This window comes from Lolium rigidum, chromosome 6 (genome assembly GCF_022539505.1).
Source record: "Lolium rigidum isolate FL_2022 chromosome 6, APGP_CSIRO_Lrig_0.1, whole genome shotgun sequence".
Taxonomy (NCBI): domain Eukaryota; kingdom Viridiplantae; phylum Streptophyta; class Magnoliopsida; order Poales; family Poaceae; genus Lolium; species Lolium rigidum.
In genome coordinates, this window is record NC_061513.1 from 345,100,217 (window position 1) to 345,107,516 (window position 7,300).

The following is a 7,300-nucleotide window of genomic DNA, read 5'->3' on the forward strand; positions in this document are numbered from 1 at the left end:
CTTTATACTGGCAAACAGACCACCTGCAGGAGATCCAAGAGAGGCATTGTATAACATGGCTTTGGCAGGAGTCGGAGTCATGGGGAGGGCGTTTGCAAGTACAAGCACACCTCCCGAAGGTGCCGTGATACGTCTCCAACGTATCGATAATTTCTTGTGTTCCATGCCACATTATTGATGTTATCTACATGTTTTATGCACACTTTATGTCATATTCGTGCATTTTCTGGAACTAACCTATTAACAAGATGCCGAAGTGCCGCTTCTGTTTTCTCGCTGTTTTTGGTTTCGAAATCCTAGTAAAGAAATATTCTCGGAATTGGACGAAATAAAAGCCCAGAGGCCTATTTTCTCACGAAGCTTCCGGAAGACCGAAGACGAGACGAAGAGGGGCCACGGGGTGGCCAAACCCTAGGCGGCGCGGCCCCCCCTTGGCCGCGCGGCCCTGTGGTGTGGGCCCCCCGTGCCGCCTCCCGACTTGCCCTTCCGCCTACAAATAGCCTCCGTGACGAAACCCCCGCACCGAGAGCCACGATACGGAAAACATTGCGAGACGCCGTCGCCGCCGATCCCATCTCGGGGGATCCCGGAGATCGCCTCCGGCACCCCGCCGGAGAGGGGAATCATCTCCCGGAGGACTCTACGCCGCCATGGTCGCCTCCGGTGTGATGTGTGAGTAGTCTACCCCTGGACTATGGGTCCATAGCAGTAGCTAGATGGTTGTCTTCTCCCCATTGTGCTATCATTGTCGGATCTTGTGAGCTGCCTATCATGATCAAGATCATCTATATGTAATTCTATATGTTGCGTTTGTTGGGATCCGATGAATAGAGAATACTTGTTATGTTGATTATCAAAGTTATGCTTATGTGTTGTTTATGATCTTGCATGCTCTCCGTTACTAGTAGATGCTCCGGCCAAGTAGATGCTTGTAACTCCAAGAGGGAGTACTTATGCTCGATAGTGGGTTCATGCCCGCATTGACACCGGGACGATGACGAAAGTTCTAAGGTTGTGTTGTGCTGTTGCCACTAGGGATAAAACATTGATGCTATGTCTAAGGATGTAGTTGTTGATTACATTACGCACCATACTTAATGCAATTGTCTGTTGCTTAGCAACTTAATACTGGAGGGGGTTCGGATGATAACCTGAAGGTGGACTTTTTAGGCATAGATGCAGTTGGATGGCGGTCTATGTACTTTGTCGTAATGCCCAATTAAATCTCACTATACTCATCATGATATGTATGTGCATTGTCATGCTCTCTTTATTTGTCAATTGCCCAACTCGTAATTTGTTCACCCAACATGCTGTTCGTCTTATGGGAGAGACACCTCTAGTGAACTGTGGACCCCGGTCCAATTCTCTTTACTGAAATACAATCTCATCGCAATACTTGTTCTACTCGTTTTCTCGCAAACAATCATCTTCCACACAATACGGTTAATCCTTTGTTACAGCAAGCCGGTGAGATTGACAACCTCACTTGTTTCGTTGGGGCAAAGTAGTTTGGTTGTGTTGTGCAGAGTTCCACGTTGGCGCCGGAATCCCTGGTGTTGCGCCGCACTACATCCCGCCGCCATCAACCTTCAACGTGCTTCTTGGCTCCTCCTGGTTCGATAAACCTTGGTTTCTTTCCGAGGGAAAACTTGCTGCTGTGCGCATCATACCTTCCTCTTGGGGTTGCCCAACGAACGTGTGAAATACACGCCATCAAGCTCTTTTTCCGGCGCCGTTGTCGGGGAGATCAAGACACGCTGCAAGGGGAGTCTCCACTTCTCAATCTCTTTACTTTGTTTTTGTCTTGCTTTATTTTATTTACTACTTTGTTTGCTGCACTAAATCAAAATACAAAAAAATTAGTTGCTAGTTTTACTTTATTTATTGTCTTGTTTGCTATATCGAAAACACAAAAAAAATTAGTTTACTTGCATTTACTTTATCTAGTTTGCTTTATTTACTGTTGCTAAAATGGCCAACGCTGAAAATACTAAGTTGTGTGACTTCACAACCACAAATAATAATGATTTCTTATGCACACCTATTGCTCCACTCGCTACTACAGCGAGAATTCTTTGAAATTAAACCCGCTTTACTCGAATCTTGTCATGAAAGATCAATTTTCTGGAATTAGTTCGATGATGCTGCTGCCCATCTTAATAATTTTGTTGAACTATGCGAAATGAAAAAATATAAAGATGTAGATGGTGATATTATTAAACTAAAATTGTTCCCTTTCTCATTAAGAGGAAGAGCTAAAGATTGGTTGCTATCTCTGCCTAAGAATAGTATTGATTCATGGACTAAATGCAAGGATGCTTTTATTGGTAGATATTATCCCCCGCTAAAATTATATCTTTGAGGAGTAGCATAATGAATTTTAAACAATTAGATACTGAACATGTTGCTCAAGCTTGGGAAAGAATGAAATCTCCGGTTAAAAATTGCCCAACCCATGGACTCGACTACTTGGATGATCATCCAAACCTTCTATGCAGGACTAAATTTTTCTTCACGGAATTTATTGGATTCAAGTCTGCTGGAGGTACCTTTATGTCCATCACTCTTGGTGAAGCAACAAAGCTTCTTGATAATATGATGATCAACTACTCGAATGGCACACGGAAAGAGCTCCACAAGGTAAGAAGGTAAATTCCGTCGAAGAAACCTCTTCCTTGAGTGATAAGATTGATGTTATTATGTCTATGCTTGTGAATGATAGGACTAATATTGATCCTAATAATGTTCCGTTAGCTTCATTGGTTGCACAAGAAGAACATGTTGATGTAAACTTCATTAAAAATAATAATTTCAACAACAATGCTTACCGGAACAATTCTAGTAACAACTATAGGCCATATCCTTATAATAATGGCAACGGCTATGGTAATTCTTATGGAAATTCTTACAACAATAATAGGAACTCACCCCCTGGACTTGAAGCCATGCTTAAAGAATTTATTGGTACACAAACTGCTTTTAACAAATCTGTTGAAGAAAAGCTTGGGAAAATTGATATACTTGCTTCTAAAGTCGATAGTCTTGTCTGCGATGTTGATCTTTTGAAATCAAAAGTTTTGCCTAATGAGAATCATCATAATAAGATTGCTACTACAGCAAATGCCATTCAAGTTAGAATTAATGAGAATATAAGATTAATGGCTGAACTGCGTGCTAGGTGGGATAGAGAAGAAAATGAAAAACTAGCTAAAGAGAAGAATATAGCTAAAGTTTGGACTATTACCACCACTAGTAATGCTAATGCTACACATGTTGCTGCACCTCCTACTCATACTAATAAAAGAATTGGTGTTAGCAATGTTTCCACTTCTAATGCAAAGCGCGAAAAACTGCTCGAAACTGCTAAAACTGCTGAAATTGCTCGTGATAAAGCCGATGAAATTTTTTTCCAACATTGGGGATGATGATCCCATTGCTTTAGATTATAATGGTTTGAATTTTGATGATTGCCACATCTCTGAAGTTATAAAGTTCTTGCAAAAACTTGCTAAAAGTCCTAATGCTAGTGCTATAAATTTGGCTTTCATGCATCATATTACAAATGCTCTCATAAAAGCTAGAGAAGAGAAACTAGAGCGCGAAGCCTCTATTCCTAAAAAGCTAGAAGATGGTTGGGAGCCCATCATTAAGATGAAGGTTAAAGATTTTGATTGTAATGCTTTATGTGATCTTGGTGCAAGTATTTCTGTTATGCCGAAGAAAATTTATAATATGCTTGACTTGCCACCGCTGAAAAATTGTTATTTGGATGTTAATCTTGCTGATCATTCTACAAAGAAACCTTTGGGTAAAGTTGATAATGTTCGCATTACCGTTAACAATAACCTTGTTCCCGTTGATTTTGTTGTCTTGGATATTGAATGCAATGCATCTTGTCCAATTATATTGGGAAGACCTTTTCTTCGAACTCGTTGGTGCTATTATTGATATGAGGGAAGGAAATATAAAATATCAATTTCCTCTCAAGAAAGGTATGGAACACTTCCCTAGAAAGAGAATGAAGGTACCTTATGATTCTATTATTAGAACAAATTATGATGTTGATGCTTCATCTCTCGATGTTACTTGATACACACTTTCTGCGCCTAGCTGAAAGGCGTTAAAGAAAAGCGCTTATGGGAGACAACCCATGTTTTTACCTACAGTACTTTGTTTTTATTTTGTGTCTTGGAAGTTGTTTACTACGGTAGCAACCTCTCCTTATCTTAGTTTTGAGTTTTGTTGTGCCAAGTTAAGCCGTTGATAGAAAAGTAAGTACTAGATTTGGATTACTGCGCAGTTCCAGATTTCTTTGCTGTCACGAATCTGAGCCCACTGCCCTGCAGGAAGCTCAGAAAATTATGCCAATTTACGTGCATGATCCTCAGATATGTACGCAACTTTCATTCAATTTGAGCATTTTCATTTGAGCAAGTCTGGTGCCATTTTAAAATTCGTCAATACGAACTGTTCTGTTTTGACAGATTCTGCCTTTTATTTCGCATTGCCTCTTTCGCTATGTTGGATGAATTTCTTTGATCCACTAATGTCCAGTAGCATTATGCAATGTCCAGAAGTGTTAAGAATGATTGTGTCACCTCTGAATATGTCAATTTATATTGTGCACTAACCCTCTAATGAGTTGTTTCGAGTTTGGTGTGGAGGAAGTTTTCAAGGATCAAGAGAGGAGTATGATGCAACATGATCAAGGAGAGTGAAAGCTCTAAGCTTGGGGATGCACCCGGTGGTTCACCCCTGCATATATCAAGAAGACTCAAGCGTCTAAGCTTGGGGATGCCCAAGGCATCCCCTTCTTCATCAACAAATTATCAGGTTCCTCCCCCTGAAACTACATTTTTATTCGGCCACATCTTATGTGCTTTTTCTTGGAGCGTCGGTTTGTTTTTGTTTTTGTTTTGTTTGAATAAAATGGATCCTAGCATTCACTTTGTGGGAGAGATACACGCTCCGCTGTAGCATATGGACAAGTATGTCCTTGGTTTCTACTCATAGTATTCATGGCGAAGTTTCTCCTTCGTTAAATTGTTATATGGTTGGAATTGGAAAATGATAAATGTAGTAATTGCTATAATGTCTTGGGTAATGTGATACTTGGCAATTGTTGTGCTCATGTTTAAGCTCTTGCATCATATGCTTTGCACCCATTAATGAAGAAATACATAGAGCATGCTAAAATTTGGTTTGCATAATTGGTTTCTCTAAGGTCTAGATAATTTCTAGTATTGAGTTTGAACAACAAGGAAGACGGTGTAGAGTTTTATAATGTTTTCAATATGTCTTTTATGTAAGTTTTGCTGCACCGGTTCATCCTTGTGTTTGTTTGTAACAAGCCTTGCTAGCCTAAACCTTGTATCGAGAGGGAATACTTCTCATGCATCCAAAATACTTGAGCCAACCACTATGCCATTTGTGTCCACCATACCTACCTACTACATGGTATTTTCCCGCCATTCCAAAGTAAATTGCTTGAGTGCTACCTTTAAAATTCCATCATTCACCTTTGCAATATATAGCTCATGGGACAAATAGCTTAAAAACTATTGTGGTATTGAATATGTAATTATGCACTTTATCTCTTATTAAGTTGCTTGTTGTGCGATAACCATGTTTACTCGGGGAACGCCATCAACTCATTGTTGAATTTCATGTGAGTTGCTATGCATGTTCGTCTTGTCCGAAGTAAGGGCGATCTACACCGAGTTGAATGGTTTGAGCATGCATATTGTGAGAGAAGAACATTGGGCCGCTAACTAAAGCCATGTTCCATGGTGGAAGTTTCAGTTTTGGACAAACATCCTCAAATCTCTAATGAGAAAAGAATTAATTGTTGTTGAATGCTTAAAGCATTAAAAGAGGAGTCCATTATCTGTTGTCTATGTTGTCCCGGTATGGATGTCTAAGTTGAGAATAATCAAAAGCGAGAAATCCAAATGCGAGCTTTCTCCTTAGACCTTTGTACAGAGCGGCATAGAGGTACCCCTTTGTGATACTTGGTTAAAGCATATGTATTGCGGTGATAATCCAGGTAGTCCAAGCTAATTAGGACAAGGTGCGGGCACTATTAGTACACTATGCATGAGGCTTGCAACTTATAAGATATAATTTACATGATGCATATGCTTTATTACTACCGTTGACAAAATTGTTTCATGTTTTCAAAATCAAAGCTCTAGCACAAATATAGCAATCGATGCTTTTCCTCTATGAGGACCATTCTTTTACTTTCAATGTTGAGTCAGTTCACCTATTTCTCTCCACCTCAAGAAGCAAACACTTGTGTGAACTGTGCATTGATTCCTACATATTCGCTTATTGCACTTATTATATTACTCTATGTTGACAATATCCATGAGATATACATGTTACAAGTTGAAAGCAACCGCTGAAACTTAATCTTCTTTTGTGTTGCTTCAATACCTTTACTTTGAATTATTGCTTTATGAGTTAACTCTTATGCAAGACTTATTGATGCTTGTCTTGAAGTGCTATTCATGAAAAGTCTTTGCTTTATGATTCACTTGTTTACTCATGTCATCACCATTGTTTTGATCGCTGCATTCTCTACATATGCTTTACAAATAGTATGATCAAGTTTATGATGGCATGTCACTCCGTAAATTATCTTTGTTATCGTTTTACCTCGCTCGGGACGAGCGTAACTAAGCTTGGGGATGCTGATACGTCTCCAACGTATCGATAATTTCTTGTGTTCCATGCCACATTATTGATGTTATCTACATGTTTTATGCACACTTTATGTCATATTCGTGCATTTTCTCGGAACTAACCTATTAACAAGATGCCGAAGTGCCGCTTGTTGTTTTCTGCTGTTTTTGGTTTCAGAAATCCTAGTAAAGAAATATTCTCGGAATTGGACGAAATAAAAGCCCAGAGGCCTATTTTCTCACGAAGCTTCCGAAGACCGAAGACGAGACGAAGAGGGGCCACGGGGTGGCCAAACCCTAGGGCGGCGCGGCCCCCCTTGGCCGCGCGGCCCTGTGGTGTGGGCCCCCCGTGCCGCCTCTCGACTTGCCCTTCCGCCTACAAATAGCCTCCGTGACGAAACCCCCAGTACCGAGAGCCACGATACGGAAAACATTACTGAGACGCCGTCGCCGCCGATCCCATCTCGGGGATCCCGGAGATCGCCTCCGGCACCCCGCCGGAGAGGGGAATCATCTCCCGGAGGACTCTACGCCGCCATGGTCGCCTCCGGTGTGATGTGTGAGTAGTCTACCCCTGGACTATGGGTCCATAGCAGTAGCTAGATGGTTGT